Genomic DNA, 20643 nt, shown 5'->3' with positions numbered 1-20643 from the left:
CAGTGTTTTGTCCGCACTTCTTGCAGCGAAAGGTAGTTTTCGTTTTGCCTTGGTGCGTGTGTCAGCCGCATTGCCTAACAGCAAAGTCGCCGTCCATGATCGCGTCGATAGCGGCCGCGGTTTCGTCCACAGCGGTTGCGGCAAATAGTAGTTTCGTTTTCACTCGATGCGCGTGTCGGCTGCGTGCCTTCACAACTGCGTCGTCGCCTCCCATGGCAGCGTCGATAGCGACCGTTTTCCCGCACTTCTTGCAGCGAAAGGTAGTTTCGTTTTGCCTTGGTGCTGTGTCAGCCGCATTGCCTTAACAGCAAAGTCGCCGTCCATGATCGCGTCGATAGCGGCCGCGGTTTCGTCCACAGCGGTTGCGGCAAGCAGTAGTTTTGCTTTGACTCAGTGCAAGGCTGTCGAAGATAAAAAGCACCGGCTACATCGCGATGGACGGACAATTTGTTGGCGAGCAGCTGAGTGGCGAAAAAATAATCGGGATGTCGCCCGTTGGTGCAAAGCGCATCTCAGATGAAAATGCGCGCCGCGAAGGATGTCGCGAGGCCTTCGCCGCTGCTAGCGCTAATCAGTCATGAGATGAAGAGAATTTCAGCTTCCGCACTGGCTTGTGCTAAATAGACAAGATTTGACGATTAATTGAGTAAATAAAAGCGTGTTGACGTAGTGAAGCATTTGTTTATTGTTTTCTTGATACCCTCGATAATACGACATTCGGTTAATTCGGCGGAGGGGGGGGGGGGGGGTTCCTTGGCACTTTATGGAGCTTAGCAGGGTTCCCTGGGATGAATGTAGTTGAGAACCCCTGGGTTAGAGTATCGGGCTGCTGAGCTGGGAGGCTGAAGTTGGAATCCTACCGCTGAACTGCTTCACTTTTTTTTTTTTTTTTGTGTCTGTGTGTTTGCGTGAATGCGAATCTACTTGGCGACAAACTTGAAACCCGACCGACCAATTGACCGACCCAGGCGAAATGGTCGGCAAAGCAAGCTTCACTTTAAAGCTGTTTTCTCGCCCTGCGCACTGACAAATTAACATTTTTAGACTCTTTTTCGTGCATTTTCAGCCAAACCACTTTGATACAACGTAGATTAGGCGTTGCATATTATGACATAACATTATGATGTTAGCCACGTGACAAACCAAGAGAAAAAACAACATATATACATATATATATATATATATATATATATTATATATGTATAATATATATACTAAACATGTGGTTTTCAAAAATTGATTTCTTTCCCGATTTTCGCGATCTGATCCCCACGTCCCCCTCGATAGAGGTGTTTATAGTCCTGTGGGTTGAGAACATTAAATGGTGACGATATGTAAATGGTGAAGATATGCAGCCAATGGTTAAGTAAGTACAGTTAAACTTCTATATAACGAAGTTGAATATAGCGAAACTCTTCAATATAACAAAGCATTTACTTTTCATAACTTCTTGCCATAGGACACCATGTATTTCTATTAGAACCTCAATATAGTAGAACCTCGTTGATACGAGCCCGTTACGTACATTCCTGATGCCAACGTTCACGATCGAGAACACAATAAATGACACAATCTTTTTCACCAGTTCATACATTCCCGAACAACATGATCTTTCGGCACTACTGTTCATACATCGCCAGACTGCGATTATAAACGTTTTCCGGCCGCTACATCGCTCACGCGCAGTCGAAATGCTGACACCCCATGTCCGAGACCTTTGCAGAATGGCAGCATGCTGCAGTACCGTATTTATTCGATAGGCGAGGTGCCAGTTGCAGGACCCAAGAAAAAAGTATCGCCTTATAGTGTAGCTTCACGGCATCACAGTGCGCACTGCCATAAAGCCACACTACGACGAAATTCGCACTGCCATGAAGCTACACCTAAAGGCAAAATTCGCGATATGGGGGGGGGGGGGGGGTGACTTTGAGGCTAAAGGTTCGGGGAAAAACCTCACCTATATCGAATAAATACGGTAGTTCCAGAAGTTCGCTTCCGGCCAACTAGAACGCTTTGCTCTCTGTGCAGAATACAGTCATGTCCTGCTGGTAGTAGAATATATCACAAGCACACTTGATAGTGCTCTTTGGAGTGTCCCACATAAGCCTTGCGTTTGCTCGTATGTGCCTTTGTTAGTAAGGCTTCACCTGCAAATGACTTAGGCGTTGCGTGTCTGGCATGGCACGAACACATTCAATCGGTAGCTTTACGTTGCGAGTAGAAGTTCCTCGATTTCTCAGCCTATTCCACAGCCTGTCCCAATCGTTTGTGAATTCAGCTAGCTGGCTTCTGTATAAAAGGTGCAAAAATCTTTTGTTTGTTACCGCTACTTGAACAGTGTCCTTTTGTTCCAAGGTGCTTGAGACCCCAACATTCTCTAGGCCTGCATGTTAATTGTGCACCCTGGCCGCGATTTTGTAGCGAGGCATTATGACTTATTCTACTCTAGTCCTATCATCCACCGCTCACCCGTCTGCTCCCTTGACAACGCGAGCGGAACCGTCGCTCCGACCACTGACAAAGCGCGATAAGCGTGAAAAGGCATTATTACATGAAGGCTCGCTACAAATCCGGCCCTGGCCCTACACATTCATTGTTATTAAAAACTCCTCCAGACTTGTACACAGGCTCCCTTAAACAACATCATGATTTCTTTATCAATGATATGTGCAAACAGTCTTTCATCAACTACAGAAGTAGAAACAGAACACCTGTGGTTAGATTGCAAGTGTCAGTTGCTTTCATGTCCCAATTGTAATTCGTCTCAAGGAAGCTGAAGTGATGCACTAGTTCACTTTTACCTTATGAGACTGTTCTGTGCCAAAGTTGTCATCTTCGTGGGCAGTTTCTGTGGTCATCTTTCCTGTCACACCTGAAACAAGAAATAGAGCCATGAACAGAGCAAAAACATGTAAAAACTTGTAGGGTTTTAGGCACTAAAATGTGCACAATACACAGGCATTTTTGCATTTCGACCCCATCTAAATGCAGCCGTTGTGGCCGGATTTTCATCCCGCACCCTCGGGCTTAGCAGGGTAAAGCTGTAGCCACGACGACACCATAGCGGGTGTGCAAAAAAAAAAAAAAAAAAAAGAGAGAGAGAGAGTAAAAGTCAAACATATTTCAGGTGTATTCCTCAGCAGCAGATGAAGCGTGTACAAGAACCACATTCTCGGTTGATCACTTCGGTGATATGAAGCACTTTTGCAAGATTTCCCTAGATTCAGTGCTGGATACGGCTGGCAGCTATGGGCAACAGTGGGCCCTTCGATTTCAAAGTTCTGGCAAGCCGCTGGCAGCCATATGGCAACCAGCTTGTTCCGGGCACTGATAGGAAGTCCCGTGGGCTGGGATCTCAAGACAACCCGAAGCTGCCCGAAAGTTTGCAAAATCGAACTCCAGGACAGCTCTGGGACACAACACACGTTTGCATGCATTTTGACAGTGGGAGCCTCAGCATTTCATTTCTATGTTGCGGCAATGTTTGGTGATCACTGTAGGATGCGTCGCTAGCTAGCGTTGGTTTCGTTAATGCATCCAAAAAAACAAAATTGGTGAATGCATAATTGACAATGGGCGTATGGCCCATTGGGGAAAAAAAAGAAGAAATAAATAAATAAAAGACGGAGAGGGAGGCTTAGCAAAGGCAAGCCAGCTGTGGTGGCTCACCCGAGATCTTGTACAGAAGGTCACCAAGGAGCTGAACCGAAGAGTATCGGATGCGCCAGTTGTCATCAAAGAGCCCTTTCTCCAGTTGGGGCAGCAGCAGGGTCATGGCCGTTTCTGCGTACATGTTCACCATGCGTTGGCCTGCCCGGAGTGCTGTCTCCCGCACATACTCGTTCTCGTCTGCTAATGCCTGTAATGCGCTATGCACTCGGCATCAGCGCACCGCTACTTGTGGCATGGTACTTAGAGATAAGCCACGTGAACCAGCTCCTGCAGTAGTAAAGAAAGGATGAAACAGGTGGACTGACCTTGAGAATGGGGTTGATGATCTTGATATGTAGGGGGTGAAACTCCTTCTGGAACACGCCCGGCAGGTATATGAACATCATGACATAGCCATCCTTGACGTGCGGTGCAATGTCTGTCCGCTCCGCCGTCAGATGATCTCTGGCATCAGCGTCTGCAGCTTCTCCACTCCCAAGCCTCCGAGCACCTTCACTCAGGCCTTCCCCAAGGAACAAGAGGAAAAACAGTTAAACATAGCTAATTAATTAATTAAATATTGGGGTTACACATGCGAAAAGCATGTGTAACCGCAGTTTGATTATGAGACACGCCATAAAGGAAGGGGGAGGGGGGGACTACGGAATATTAAGAATAGAAAGCTACGGATGCACAGCGTAGATGAAGAACAGCACTCCTGAAAATAGTTAGTCTTATCAGCATTAGCTTAAACTAGAGAACAATATTATGTTTTATTAAAATAAGACAAATTACGTCACTTTACTTAGCTTTTCAGTTTTTTTCTGCAGTGTTCAGCAAAATACGATACCCTCGCACGTGGAAGCTATACTTATTCATTATCTGCTCTAAGAACTGAAAGTGCACTGAAGTACTGCCGGACTACTTGACACGTTTAACAGAGGTGCAGGAATTCCACACCCTTGTACCTTTCCTCTCTTCATTGCCACACAACGCGGTCTGCGAGTATAGTTAACCCCTGTTATCTACTTTATGCCAGATCTCTAGCTGTGGGGGGTATACGTCAGACATGGGGCCACACACAACCTTGGGCTGCTCCCGATCTATCAACGGGCGAGGACTCTCGAGGTGAGTGTCTGCATGAGCCAGGGGATGAGGTCCTCAAAGCAGGTCTCACCCATGCCTTGATCATCGCGCCCAGGGCACGCGAGGGACACGCTCCGCACCTGAAACCACGTGGACGAGCATGCCATTCAAAGCTCGTGCACAGAGGAGGCAACACGCCATGGGGTTGACAAAAGCAGCCAAAGGAGATAAGCATGCACAGCAAAGTTTGGAGGAGAGTAACAAGACTTATTCATTAGCACCAGCTATAAATTGTTCTGACTGTATCACTTCATTCTTGGCCTAGTCGGTACAACAGTTCAATTAATGAAGAAGGGCGCACATGAATAGACACAAGAGGGGAGATAAAAATAAAGCCACTTTGCAAACTGAGAAGTATAAGAGAGAGAGCCAATCAAGGCAAGGCAAAGGAAACATAGTATGTACAATACAACATGATAAAGCACACAATTCGTCACGGTATGCTTTGTCATGCAGAAAGCATTCATGCCAAGTTGTGACTGTGGCTTACAAGGGAGAAACAAAACTCACCTCTGTACAGGATCCAGGAGGGCCTGCTTCAGGCCCGGTATAATGGCTGGTAGGTAAGGGGCCAGGTCCTATAGACATAGAAAGCAGCAAACTCAGAACACTGGCAAACAAGGTAGGCAACAGTCGAGGTAAGCAACACCCGAGCTTCAAGGACACTAAAGAGAAAAATGATTTCACCTGCATAATTAAACTACCTTTCAACAATGCCAAAATTCCCCCTCTTACTACGAGAGAGGCTTAGTAAAGCCACAAAAGGCCACAAAACAAATGTCTAGCGATGACGCAACCTTGAGGTTCTGCACCAGCTTTCTGTGAAATCATGCATCTTGACGCCCTCAGCTCGGGCCTAGTTAAATATTCATCGCTAAAAATAGACTACAGTGTGTTCTTGAAGGTGCTAATATTTCAATATGGCAAGTTATGCAAAGATTAATGAGCCGAGAGGGTCCAAATGCGAAAACATACTTTGAATTCATGATGTGACAGACAGGAAAAAAACTTTTCAGGATATACTTGAGCAGCCTGAACTGATTTTGTGTTTCTATTTAGTGTCCGTTTAATGCTGACAGCTTCCACAGTGCTGAAAGTCTGGATTATAGAATGTCTTCAACCTCCCGATGCCTTTATGCACTTGTGTGCCCCGATTTGTCAGCAACACAACTGCAGTTCTCCCTACATTAACAAGTGCCAGAAAGCCGTGCTTGAACTCCCCATCCTCACTGGAACATCAGATTTATTTATTTAGGGGATGCACGAATACTCAAATACGCAAGTACGAATCAAATAGCGAACATTCGAATAATACCATTTGCAAATCAAACATCTACTATTCCACTTTCCAAATATTTGTTATACAATAAACCCTCGTTAAAGGCTGAGCTACATGGAGCGAACTTTCACAGCTCTGTGCAGCAAAAATAGACGCGGCAGCTCGACCCTGACTGTTCACTGGCTTGGGCTACATGGAGCAAAAAACAGGTAGATGCTGAAGCGTGCTCGCCGTGTAGCTATCAGTGTTGCCAGCTCATGTGTTTTCGCCCTTATCTCGAAAAGCTTTTGCGCTGGATGCCGGATATCTCGAAAAAGAGAAAATTAAAGGTAATGGGGCAGCATCGCTTGTACTAGCTTTTCACACCAACGAGAGCGAGCAATAGCGATGTCACCAAGCTCACTAGCTGAGCCAGACACTGTGTCAGGCTGCGCTCATCCGGTTTCTTCAGACTACCACTATCGCGTGCACTTTCTCGACTGCTCCCTGCCACTTCATTGTGGTCTCGTGCAGCAGCAGGGAGCTCAGAGCCGAAGTATTCTTTTCCCCCCTCTTATATTAAGCAAGAAAGATTGCCATTAAGTCACAGTATGCCCACTAATAACTGCACTGACATGTACCTCATTTCTTCAGCTTCAGAGGGGGAAGAAAAAAGCACTTGATGTTATTTAAACACATCCTATTCATAAACAAAGAGAATATTTTCCAGAACTTTGTGTACAACTGAGCTGTAATCAGTGGTGGCAAACTAATTTAGTGTTCCTTTTACTAAGAGTAGACCGTAATGTACATAAAAGCCCGCTTATAATATGGACCTGAATTTACTCGAGGTAAAATAACGAGGGAAAAAAAAAAGTTTCATCAGCGTTTAAAACGAGTGAGGCAACCTCAGCGAAAAGATTTAGTTACTTAGACTGTGCTTCCAATCGTCGTCTTCATCGTCTTCAGTCATCTTTGTGCTGTTGAGCACATTCAAAATGCTGCAATTCTTAAAAGCATGACTGACAAGGTCCACTGGGATATGCTATGTCAACATGTTATGGCAGCCAAACCCGCGCTGTCTTTTGATGGCACCTCCTGTATGGTAATGGACGATGAGGAAGATGGTAGCCGTGCAGCAAACATGAAACCAAAACGTCGACTCGGTTTCTGGCTGAAATTTGAGTTTGGATCCGCATACAGTATGAGGTGGTAATTTGGGATGCTTAACTGGAAAAAAAATCCTTGTGTTATATGCAGGTCTTTACGGAACATCTTGATTCCTAGGTTCCAAGAAGTTGTTGATGCTAGCAACATTCTTATTAGGCAATGTTAGTAGACTCCTGAGCATGTGCGGCACCTGGTTTTCTTGCACAAAATTTGTAAGCATTAAACTTGGTGAAATATATTCTGAGGTTCAAATCCAATTTGAAATGTACTACTTGCATGTGCACGATTGATTGATCAAGTCTAATGTCTCAAAACATCAAAGTGCTATAAGAAGTGGAAGGCTCCGTAAGCCATAAAAGAGCCGTAGTGCAGGCTCCGGGAAAATGTTTACCCTGTGGGGTTCCCGCTTTGGCTTGGGTCATACAACAGGTACACGCTTTGGCTTGTGCAGGATACACAGAGAGTGAACAGACCAAGATAGCTAGAGAGGCGCACCTTGTGGTCGGTGAGGGAGTACATGTTGCCGATGATCTGTGCGGCCATCTTCTTGGTCTCTGTCGAGCGATCCTGGAAGGCACGCTGCACCACAGGCATGATCAATGCCAACGACGGCGCGTCTATGAAGTGCACAAACTTTGTATTCAGCAGTGTCGCCAGACAGCCGGATGTCTTCTCGGCCGGGTCTTGTAGGCATCCAACAGCACTGGCACAATGGCCTGCATGCATGCAGTGTTATTTTAAAAAATCAAAAAGAGATGAAAAAGAAATAAAAGAACAAACCACACAGACTCAGACACCTTTGGTGTGCTGAAGCCATTTGCTACATAAGGCATTTAACTAGGTATGATCGTTATTGCTAATTTCAATCAAGTTCGAGCAAGATACAGTCTACACTCATTACAATGGATCCGTGTACAACAGACTTTCGGATATAACGGACCATATTTCAACCTTAGTTTGCTCTACCTATTTTAGTAATGAAACGAAGTTCGCTTTTAATAGACCACGCTACAACAGACCATCGGCTACAGTGGACGAAATTAGCGGCATTTAAAAAAAAAAATCGAGCCTATAAAGCGTACTTTTGCCGTGTTGACACAGGATGACAAGACTTGCGAGGGTCAGTCAACAATCGTGGCTCAATCTCGGGCGCGCAAGGGAGGAAGGCGGGGCAGAAGAGCGCAGTCTCTTTCCCACGCGAGGCACGGGAGAGGAGGCAAGGGATAGGGAGGGGCGTTCAGCTCCAGCGGCTGCTGCCGCGCCGCGCGGGCAGCAGCCGAAAAGCGTGGGCAGCATCTTGAAAAGCCGGGCAGCGTCTTGAAAGCGATCTTATCTTGAAGAAACAAAGTGCGCTCAGTGCCGGTAGCTTCGTATGCCCTGTGCTTTCAACGTTCAGTTTGCTTGCTGCTGCTGCAGCGCTCCCTGACTCCAGCGTTTTGACAGTGCCTTTCCGCGGTCATCAAGCGAGATGTGCTCATGTTTACCGTGCGCGCATGATACCGTGCTTGTTAATTAGTAAGTAAGCAAATGTTCACAACCTTACACGGACGATAAAGTCACTATCCTTACTTCGTATACAGTTTAAACCTGCTTATAACGAACCTCCATATAACTAATTCCTGGATATAACGAAGTTTTTCTATTCCCCGCCGTTATTCCATAGAAGCACATGTATTTGAGACCTCTACGTAACGAAGTGGCAACGGGAGACCCCCTCGAAATAACGAATTTTCCCCGCCGACAAACTAGAGATTTCACGCCAAATTTTGTCATTTTTGCACGAGCGGCAACCGGAAGCACCTTCTCCGCTGCGACGGAACGCGAAGCGGCGGCGTCACGCTTCGCGTGCTCGAATTCACGGCAACTGCGAGGCAAGAGCGAGTGTGCATGCATGAGGCGGGCCTGCATCCCTCGACCCAGCGATCTTGCCGCTGCGGGCGTGACCTTTCCCTCTCCCTTCATTCAAACCTGATCCCGCCGCTTGCTGCAGCTGGCCTAGCTCGCCAAGCCGGCACTCTCCTTTTCCTGTTGATGTTGCCGAAGGAAAAAAAAAAAAATCCCTTTTTTTTTTCAACGCGCTGGCAGCGCCACTCTTTGGTTACTGCGCAAGTCTCTACGCTTCACCTCACTAACCGGACACTAGGTGTCACTATACAATGCTACGACACCATTGTGTCGCTCGCTCTTCGTTTCCGGCGCCTCACGCTTGTGCGAAATGACGCGTCCACGCATCCAGTACCTGATGTGACATTCCAAGGATGAGTGCTTCGACGAAGAAACGCAAAATATTGACCTTGTCTGCAGTTCGCTTTGAAGATAAGCCCGCGCGGGCGCACACTTTTTCCACATTGCAGATCACTTTCAAGATACGGCGGCGGCCGCCGAAGTAAACGCCTCCCTTTCTCGCCTCCCCTGCCGTGCCTAGCGCGTAAGCGCGCTTCCGCCCCCCCCCCCTCCCTTTTCTCTTCGTACGCGCGAGATGAAGTCGGCTGATCCCCGCATGCTTTCACTCGCACACACAGCGTACAGCGACGATGTTGCCGTGTTTGGACTTTACACGGAACCTCAAAGCGACGTCCACGGTGACAGCACAAATGCGTTTCGCAATAAAATGTGCTTCTGGGCGGTTACTACTCCGACGGCGACATTGAATTCGCACCCCCTACCGGCAGCTTCTTCGCGTTACCGGGAACTTATCTCGAAGGCCATGCGTTTGTGTGCGGCAATCGGCAGGAACTACGTCATGGTGGCCATGTTGTAAGTTCACTATCGCTGGTGACTGTCGTCCGGGCTTTGCAACTCGAGAATCGAACGTCTGCGCACATGAGATTTTGCCGATTTTGTGCCTATGCGTGAAGAACAAGAAAAATAGTACGCACTAACCGTTTGGTGGGCAATGAGGGACTACAGCTTAAACGGTCAGTCAATATATGGGCTTCAATGGGGGATGGGTGGGGGAATCTTCGCGACTACATTTAAACCGCAATTACGCATTAAGCGGGTACGTATTAACGAGGTTTGACTGTACTATCCTTACTTCGTATAGCTGTCTGCTAGTTTTCTGTTGCAATCGCAAAGACCTTCGCCTTTCGGGCGAAACTGGGACCTTTTTTGTTCATCGCAACTTCAGTGTATTGGGAGTAAATCTTGAGCGATAATACATACGGTAAGCGTTTCTTTTCCGAATTTTCGTGCTGAACCTGCATATAACGAAATCCTTTTATAACGAAGTTTTTCGGGAATTTATAAATTTCGTTATATCCAGGTTTAACTGTAGCTGTCTAATAATCTGCTATTGCAATCGATGCTTCGCCTTTCGGGCGAAACTGCGACTTTTTTTTTCTACTTTGAATGTTTCGTCACTCACTCTTTGCAATAACGTTGTTATACATCGTGACCAAAGTTTCGGAAGTGATTCGTTTCGGACATTACGGACTTCGGATAAAACAGACATTCTTTGCCAGATTATGAGGGGCTGTTGTAACGAGAGTAGACAGTAGACCTGCTTCTCGTGGCAGTGGTGTGTCTCGTAGAAGTGGTCCATTCAAGCTGACCCAGGCCACACGAATACTGATAGCAATGCTCGAGAGGACTGTTCGTTCACACTAGTCCAAATTGTCCAAACAGCATACATAACATAGTGCACATAGTGCCGCATAGAAAACAGCAAAAACGAGAGTGCTGCCGCCGTAGCTTCGCAAGATTGCACGTGGTGCGACCAAAGTGCCCCACGGAGAACTCCGCATTTGTGCGCTGCTGTCGTGGCCTCCATGATCAGAGGCCACACCCGCCGTACTGCTTTGCCCTGACGCATGCTAGAGACATGCTTTAAAAGCACGTTTACGCTGGCATGATCAAAAGCGAGTGACTTTCATTGCAGCTCCTGAAATCCACACGCAGCGTTCAAATCTTCATCGCAGTCGGACTGAAGCAGGGAGCTGCGTTGCCGTGCATCCAGTTCGGTTGCACTTCCGTGCTTCGGAACATCGGGTGCGCCCTCCTTCTACAGCGACTGGGTTTGAAGTGTTCGTTGTAACAGTACGGCACTTTCGAAAATGTTCATTATATCCGGACGCAGTTTCAATGGGCAGGGTGGGAGAATCGTAAATGCCATGAAATGTGGGCATTATAACCAATAGATTGTTATATCTGGGATTGTTATAAGTGGGTTCGACTGTAGTTATTGCAGTAATATTCGATTTGTATTCGAAACTTTGGACATGTGCCAACCCCTAGTATTTCGCTTTCTTTACACAGCTATTGCAGACACCTTGTGCTTCCTATACCCTACCCTGCCAGCTCCATCATTTGTTTCACGTTCACACACACTGTCCCATTATTATAAGAGTGAGAGACAGAAAGCGAGTGCGTAATAATCTGTTATCCCTTCATCTTTGTCTTTATCATTTTATCTATGTCTTTCACTTTTTCTATGTCCTCGTCACTTTACTTGCGGGAAAGAGCACCTCAACTGTCAAAATGTGACAGCTGTCATGAGTAGTGTGTGGCTAATGAGAATTAGTTGTGATGCTCGTGTGTTTCCAAGCATAAATGACTGTTTCTATGGTCTGACAGGACAAGCTGCCACAAGTGAAGTGTGGTAACACTGAGAAGTAATCATGAGCCATTCAAATATCCCACGCAATATGGTCATTTCTTTCGTCTTTAGGTGTAGCCACACACAGCTGTCACCCTGTGTATTTTGAGCACATTTGCCAATCGATATGATTTCATTTAGAGAAGCGATTTTAAGCCCTTTCATGGCATTTGTGAGTGTTAATGCAGGGTTCAACATGTCGAAGTACTGGTCGCCACGAGTGAAGAGTGGTAAAGCTGAATATTTAGAGTTTATTAGAAGCCTGCGCTTGTGCTCCAATAGTCAAGAGCGTCGTGCTATTGTGTCTGGGGATATTGGATCGAATTCCACCATCAGCCATGCCATTTTTTTGGTTGAGTAACAGATTGAGTTGAATGCTCCAACCGACCCACTGCAAACCCCAGGAAGGTAGTCAAAAAAAGCTTCTCTTTATGTTTTCGTGCAGCAGCACTAAGACCAATGCAAATGAGAGGTGTCGACAACAACGGGAGAGACGTACCTGGATCTCTGGGTTCTTGATGACGGAACCAATCTGCTTGAGAGCCTGGGCGCCCGCCCGCTGCACTTTGACGTGCGAGTCCGACAGCACCTCGATGAGCTTGGGCACGATGGAGGGCAGGCAGGACGACAGCTGCTTGGGCGCACAGTACGCCATCGCACCCAGCAGCTCCACTGACCCTGAACGCGACAGCGGCACAACGTTTACTGGTAAGCACTCTCAGCTTCTGTCTGAGGCTTGTTTGTCTCAAACAAAACCATGCTGAGATGACTGCAGCATGGCGCTTGTGTGTGCAAAGTTGACAAAGCATTCAGGATTTTATTAGAACCAAGCTCGAAATGCAATGCATCAGAACCCTTTCCAGATTCACCAAACTCAATAACCAGACCAGTTGGGCTTCACAAGAAAGCTACCTCACAGGAGTCCTATGCAGAACACAGATGCGCATGGCTGACACAAGGTGTAGATTGGCGAGAAAACGAGACACACAATTATGAGGAAAGGGGCGTAGTCACACCGTTGAAGTTTCTTTCAGAAATACACAACTTGTCGAGGGACATCAGGTCCAATGGTTCCATCCGTTACCAGAATGTGCATCTGAGGGTTGATTTGAACCAACACAGCTCTCCCGAAATACGCGTCTCTCATTCCTTGAAACAGCACAATGTGGACCAGTTAGAATGTTTTAGCACAGTGTAATGAATGACCCATTACCACAGTAACGTATGTGGAAACGTCAAGCACATGAGCAGGCGGCCCTTTGTGCGCAAGTATCATTGTCGTGAATAATGTAGTCTAAATTCGCTGTAATGAACTAATCAATGTAACAAAATAATCCAATTAATATTTGAATTAAGAAATTAAGGTTCGGTGCATGCATCGATTGTACTTTCGTCTATCTGTGGCGACAGCATGACAATGATAGAGATACGAACTGACCAAATTGTAGGCAAGCGTACGTGCGTGCAGGAACGCACTGACGAACTTCTACTTCATTTTTGGACGATCCCTTTCGGGGATAACTTCACTTTCGCAACATTTTGCGCGACTAGCACCAGACATGTTGATAGACGATAGCGACCCTGGCACAGTGCCAAGAACGGCGGCGCTCTGTGATGCTGATGTGTCTGATGTTAGTGAAGCGTAATCCCGTAAACGTGAACGTATCCCCAAAAGTGTTCATCCGAGAATACGGTACTTTAATGACTCGTGGAATAAAGTCACTAGCTTTCTGATGAATTTGGATATTTCAGACTCTCAATTATGCAGACTTTTAGGCCGTCCTCATTGAGCCCGGATTATCGGTTGGCGATGTATAGATAACGTGAAGTTCGATTTACGAAGCCACTTTAGTCACGCGCTCTACGCCGAGTCTGCAGACCACTGCGGCCACACCTGTAATGTGTAGTCGCCAATTTTCATGCACTTCGGTGCAGGAGTGGGAGGACTGCGCACCCCTACTTTACATGTTGTGGTAACCCTCGGGTCCCATAACCGCCGCACGGGCAGCGAACGTCGCGTCAAGCGCATGCGTGCCAGGGAGAGTTGGGAGAGGGGAAACTTTCCATCCAAGGGCGCAGCGCACGGGAATCGCAAGCGCTATCAGCGCCACCAGGTGGGTCACGCGAGATCCCGCTGATATCGCCCGGGTCTCTTTGGTCTCCAGCAAGCGGCGACGGCGGAAGTCTCCGCCGCCGCTCCCGTATACCCGCACGTGGTTAGTCAACCGCGTTCTTGCCGCGGCAAACGCCGCGGCCCCCCCGTATTCCCCAGTTGGTAAGTCGGAAGCCCTTCTTTACCTAGTGCAGGGGTTCTCAGGTACGTTCATCCCAGGGAACCCTGCTAAGCTCCATAAAGTGCCAAGGAACCCCCCCCCCCCCCCTGATTTAACCGAATTATCGAGGGTATCAAGAAAACAAACAAATGCTGCACTACATCAACACGCTTTTATTTACTCAATGAATCGTCAAATCTTGTTTCTATTTAGCACAAGCTCATGACTGATTAGCGCTAGCAGCGGCGAAGGCCTCGCGACATCCTTCGCGGCGCGCGTTTTCATCTGAGACGCACTTTGCACCAACGGGCGCACATCCCGATTATTTTTTCGCCACTCAGCTGCTCGCGAACAAATTGTTCGTCCATCGCGATGTAGCCGGTGCTTTTTATCTTTGACAGCTTTGCACTGAGTAAAAGCGAAACTACTGCTTGCCGCAACCGCTGTCGACGAAACCGCGGCCGCTATCAACGCGATCATGGACGGCGATCTTGCGGTTCAGAAGGCAGGCGGCTGACGCACGCACCAAGTCAAAACGAAACTACCTTTCGCTGCAAGAAGTGCGGACGAAACTGCGGTCGCTATCGACGCTGCCATGGGAGGCGACGACGCAGTTGTGAAGGCACGCAGCCGACACGCGCATCGAGTGAAAACGAAACTACTATTTGCCGCAACCGCTGCGGACGAAACTGCGGTGGTTATCGACGCGATCATAGATGGCGACTACGCACTTATGGAGGCACACGGCTAGCCGCCAACGCGGTGTTACGCGCGGCGATAAATGCAAGAATAGAGGCTTTAAAGGCACAATTAGGCACGAAGCGCTTCGGCGTTGCTGTCAGTTACGTGCCGCGTACGATTGCCGCTGCGGACCACGCTGCAAGCTGAGAACCACGGCGATGCGGACTGCGCCGCTTCGTTTCGGTTGGACGCTACGCCGTTCTTGCTCTTCTGCGGCGCGCATTTGCGGTGCTCCGCGTTTTTTTTTTTCCTTCAACGTCAGTGCGCACGCTATCGGCACCTACCCTATCTACAAATAGGAGAAAGGCGCATGGTGGTAAGTTACGGCCTCCGAGATTCAAGTGCGAAAGCTTAGGCGCGCTGCCCATTCTCAGAGGTTGGGTGGCTACAAGCTGCTTGCGTATTTATTGCGCAGTTCGCGCGTTGCTGTTACGCACTGTGATGTGCTTTTTGACACTCGGGCATGGGTAATGGAGGTTATTTGGATCAAGCGCACCTCGTGTTCGCCGTTTTAGACACTTGTCGGGAGCAGGACCAGGGAAAATGATCAGTGGCTCGCGGAACCCCGAGCAGGGGCCTGCGGAATCCGTAGGTTCCGCGGAACCCACTTTGAGAACCCATGACCTAGTGTATTATTCTCTTCGAGGGAACCCTCAGCGATGTCAACTATAGCTAGCTGGTCTGCTCGAAGTGTTAGTTGCAGTCGTAATAAATGGTTTCCGAGTGTACACGTGGTTGTCGTCTATTGTTTCCTCGAGCTTGTACCGGACCGCGGTTGATGCGCAGGCATGCGCCAACCGCGGGGCTCGGTGTGTCGAGGCAGAGGGCCGTTGGCATCCCTCCCTTATCCCGACATTTCGGCGTTCCCAACGTGGGGCAAGCTCTTGGAAAACGGGACGACGATCTGTCGGGACAAGCGTTAGGCCTCAACCGAAGGCGTGATTGCTAGCTAGATCTGTGTGTGCTTTCTTGAGGGCGAGTTAACGCTGCGCCAGTGTCGCCGAACTCGTGTAGACGCTAAGATTTGCAGCAAGTTTTCTTTTAAGAGTACGCCCGAAGCGAGTGAGTGCAGCAGCCGGCGCGGTGGTCGATTTTCCCCTGTACATATGTAAATAGCCTCCTTTCTGTATCTTTGGCTCTGGGAACCGGGCGCCGGAAACGCTGGCTAGGACGTCAGCGGGGCGCAGTCCCAGGAGTCGGCTCGAAAGCTGCGTGTTGAGCAGCGAGCGGGGACCGCTTAGCTAGGCCTGCTCTCCTCGCGGCGGCTCATTGGAACCCTTTATGGGTCTTTTGTGGCATTGGTATCCGTCATGGACGCGATTAGGCCTAAGGCTATGCGGAGCTGCCGGTCGCATGTTCGAAGGCCACCATGCCACGACATTTAGCGGGTGCAACCGGATTCGCTAGTTCTACTATACTCGCCCGAGTGGAGAAACCTCGTTCGAAATAGAAAGCTTATTTTGTTCAGATGAACTCAATATCTTGCGGGCGGAATAACCGAAATCTCGGGGGACCAGAGAGCGCTTTGTTCATACGAGCATCGCCCACTTTCGCGCTGTATCGGACCGGAAAAATTCGGTCGAAGCGAATAACTTAATTCAAACGAACTGGATTGGTTTTTTTTTTCTCGTTGCCACATAAAGCTATGCGGTAGACGGGTGGTTCAGCATCGTGTCAGACGGCCGACGCTGCGGCGGCCTCTACTGCCTTAATTCTAAGTGTTTGTGGAGTGCATTTGAGCGACTTTGCAGAACGAGTGAAACCGTCATGACTTGCTATTGCTGCCATCATCCACGTCCCTGCCTGGTGCCTCGGCCTCAGATTGCAGCGGAGGCCCCTCCCTGTTCGCAGCCCGATGCAGCAGCACATGGCAGCCACAAATAGGGAGGCCCACCATCATACACTCCCACGAGGATGCGTCGGTGCGAGCTTCATCGTGCTGGCACGCGTGCCGCTTCGAGAAAGTCCTGACCCGCTGTTCCCGGGTGGACATTGCGGCGCGCATCTTGAGGGCAAGCCATCTTCAGCCCCCGTCATCGTCAACAACTGTGACGGCTGCCACATGTGGGCGGCCGCCACACAGGACTGTGCTGCCTATCAACATGGATTCGGACATTTCCTGCCGGAGTTTACCATCGCATCTGCCCGGATACTTTGTCAATGCCGTCGTTCCAGCGATTTCTCCACCGTAGGGCAATATTTAAGGGTGGAGGGATGTGGGAACCCTCGGGTCCCATAACCGCCGCACGGGCAGCGAACGTCGCGTCAAGCGCATGCGTGCCAGGGAGAGTTGGGAGAGGGGAAACTTTCCATCCACGGGCGCGGCGCACGGGAATCGCAAGTGCTATCAGCGCCACCCAGGTGGGTCACGCGAGATCCCGCTGATATCGCCCGGGTCTCTTTGGTCTCCAGCAAGCGGCGACGGCAGAAGTCTCTGCCGCCGCTCCCGTATACCCGCACGTGGTTAGTCAACCGCGTTCTTGCCGCGGCGAACGCCGCGGCCCCCCCCCTGTATTCCCCAGTTGGTAAGTCGGAAGCCCTTCTTTACCTAGTGTATTATTCTCTTCGAGGGAACCCTCAGCGATGTCAACTATAGCTAGCTGGCCTGCTCGAAGTGTTAGTTGCAGTCGTAATAAATGCTTTCCGAGTGTACACGTGGTTGTCATCTTTTGTTTCCTCGAGCTTGTACCGGACTGCGGTTGATGCGCAGGCATGCGACAACCGCGGGGCTCGGTGTGTCGAGGCAGAGGGCCGTTGGCATCCCCCCATATCCCGACAATGTAACAAGACGCTTCTCCGCTTTGGACATCACACACAATTTGATAGCAGCGATCACAAGCAGCTGCTTGTAATTCAACCATTTGACCATCTGTGTTTGCAGAAGTTTGCTTTTATTGACTCCGTATTCCTTCGCGGTGGCAGTGAAACTTTGTTATATTAAAATCGTATTGCCACCTGGTGTTTTGAGCCAGCCAACAATCATCATTGGGTGCCCAGCAAGAACGGAGAAGACGACGAAGTCGAAGATCCCGCGCCAGCTGGAGAACCGTCCCCTTCGTGTCTGGCATTCTTCGTGTCTGGCTGCTGGTACTGTTGCTTGCGCTTGCCTTAGCGCGTGACAAACTGGTGGAGGTGCTGGGCAATCTAATCTATGCACCAAACCCCTCCGAGCAGCAGGAGCTCCAGTCCCGTACCGGTGGTTACGCCTGTACACCGCGCCAGCAGAAGGATCCGTGGACAAGCCCCTGAGTTTGGACTCCTCCCAGAGACAATGGCAGCTCCGACCACCCCAACCGGTATGGAAGGCACTACGCCGATTCATTGTACGCTACTCAATCCGCGAACACCGAATCCCTTCCACGGTGCCATGCATGAGGATGTTGAAGATTGGCTGGTGCACTATGAACGTGTTGCCGCGTTCAACAAGTGGGACGATGTAGACAAACTGAAAAACGGATATTTCAGCCTTAACGATGGCGCACGTGTTTGGTATGAGAACCGTGCAGATACCCTAACTTCATGGGAAGAATTCAAACGCCGTCTTTTTGAGACCTATGCGAGCCCTGATCGCCGAGAACGAGCTGAGCGTGATCTCCAGTCCCGTATTCAAATGCCGAACGAAGGTGTCGCAATGTATGTCGAGGACATGACGCGTCTCTTTCAACGAGCCGACCCCAGCATGTCAGAAGAAAAGAAGGTGCGGTACCTGATGCGCAGAGTGAAAGAGCAGCTGTTCGGTGGTCTCGTACGCAGTCCTCCCAAGACTGTGTCAGAATTTCTTTCCGAGGCCGTCACCATGGAACAGACTCTTCGGCAGCGGGCACCATCATACGAACGCCAAGTGAACGCTGCCTCACCTACGGACTTCTTCGGAGCTCTCGGGGGCCACGTCGATTTCTTCCGAGAGCTCATCCGTTCCGTAATCCGCGAAGAACTCCAGAAACTGTCGGTACCTTCACAGCCGACGCTCAGCTCTTTGTCCAGCGTTGTCCGTGACGAAGTCCAGCATGCGCTAAGAGAACCACCCTTCAACACGGAAGCTCAACCGGTAAGAACTAACAGCCCCCGTATGTCATATTCGCAAGCTTTGCGGCAACCTGCCCCACCTTCCTCCCCGTTTCGCACCGCGTCCCCGGCCATACTACAGCCCGACCAAGCGGCCTCGTATTACCACGACAACCGACAGGAGGCCCCAAGAAAATCAGACTGTGTGGCGGGCACCTGATCGCCGTCCCCTTTGCTTTCACTGTGGCGAAGCTGGGCATGTCTACCGACAGTGCTCATATCGAGAGCTCGGACTACGCGGATTCCCAGCAAACTCGCCGCGACCTAGGTTCGGCCAGCGTCCTCCTGCAATTGAAGAATACGTTGCCCAGCAGCGCGGATCCTCATCAGCTCGACACCAGTCACGCTCCCCTTCGCCGCGGTGGTTTTCTCCGACTCGCCGTACATATTCGAGCGTGGTGCAGGGTCGGCAGCCCAGCCCGCGCCGGGAAAACTAACCACAGCGGCCTTCGGTGGCGAGGCCGCTCAGTCTGGACGTGCTCAAGGACCCCTGCTGACGCGTACGCGGATCGACGATACATCGACGACGACAGTACCTGCTGATTACGGAAGAAAAATTTCCTTGGACATTCCTGTATTGCTCGACGGTCGTGAATTGACTGCTTTAGTGGACACTGGAGCGGATTATTCAATAATCAGCGAAAACCTGGCCACCCTTCTAAAGAAAGTGACGACGCCTTGGAATCGAACGCCAGTTCGTACAGCTGGCGGGCACATTGTCACACCACTCGGCATGTGCACGGCACGAATAGAGATTCGCGGCTCTACATTTGTTGCCAGCTTGAGCATTCTCCCTCAGTGTTCTCGAGACCTAATCATCGGCATGGACTTTCTCAGGGAGCATGGAGCTATCATCGACATTCGCCAACGCCTCGTCACTTTCTCGACAAAGAGCGCCGCAGCGACGACCAACACCATCCACCCTCGAGCACCTATTCGTGTTACCGACGACGCTGTCACGTTACCACCGCGTGCAAGTGTCGTGGTTCAAGTGGCATGTGACAGGCTCTTACACGGTGAAGCGGTCGCAGAAAGCAATCACTCGCTCCTGCTTTCTCAAGGTGTTTGCGTAGCAAGAAGCCTTATTGATCTTCATGATGGCCACTCTGACGTTCTTGTCACGAACTTCAGCTACGAACACCGCCACCTTTTCCCCGGTACTGTCATCGCCTACGCCGACCCAATCGCCGATGTCACTGAATGTTTTGTTTCCGAGGCAATTGACACTGCTGAAGCACCTTTACGCAACGTCGACATTAGTCCAACGCTTCCTGAAGACAACAAACAACCCTTGCGCGAGCTGTTACTCGAGTTTCACTCTTGCTTTGCACGGTCGTCGAAGATACGTCAAACGGCGATTACGAAACACCGTATCATCACCTATGACGACGCGCACCCCATACGGCAACAGCGCGTGACAGTATATAAGCACATTTCTAAATACTGAGATTCTAAATACATAGCGTTCTAGGGACAAGACGTTATAAAAAGTGAAATACTTCTTTAAATTGAGAAGTTTGTTATATTGAAGTTCGTTATATCAAGGTTTATCAGTATAATCATAATGGTGTGTATACCATTTATTTCCATTATCGAAACTTGGAGTGCAGCAAAAGATGACAGACGAAGAAAGGGACAAACAACACAAGCACTTGCGTTCTTCGTCTATCATCTTTTGCTGCACTCCAAGTTTGATACTGTAATGCAATACCAACTAGCGCACCTTTATATCCAGTTTTCAA

General features: G+C 49.3%; 1 pseudogene; it reads right to left on the bottom strand.

Annotated features, from left to right (window-relative positions):
- The window catches only part of LOC119444421 (eIF-2-alpha kinase activator GCN1-like), a 152488-nt pseudogene that overhangs the window by 51344 nt on the left and 80501 nt on the right, over positions 1-20643 (bottom strand).

Source organism: Dermacentor silvarum, chromosome 3, assembly GCF_013339745.2.
Source record: "Dermacentor silvarum isolate Dsil-2018 chromosome 3, BIME_Dsil_1.4, whole genome shotgun sequence".
NCBI classification, from domain to species: domain Eukaryota; kingdom Metazoa; phylum Arthropoda; class Arachnida; order Ixodida; family Ixodidae; genus Dermacentor; species Dermacentor silvarum.
Note: the sequence above shows the minus strand (reverse complement) of the source record. Positions and strands in the feature narration are given on the sequence as shown.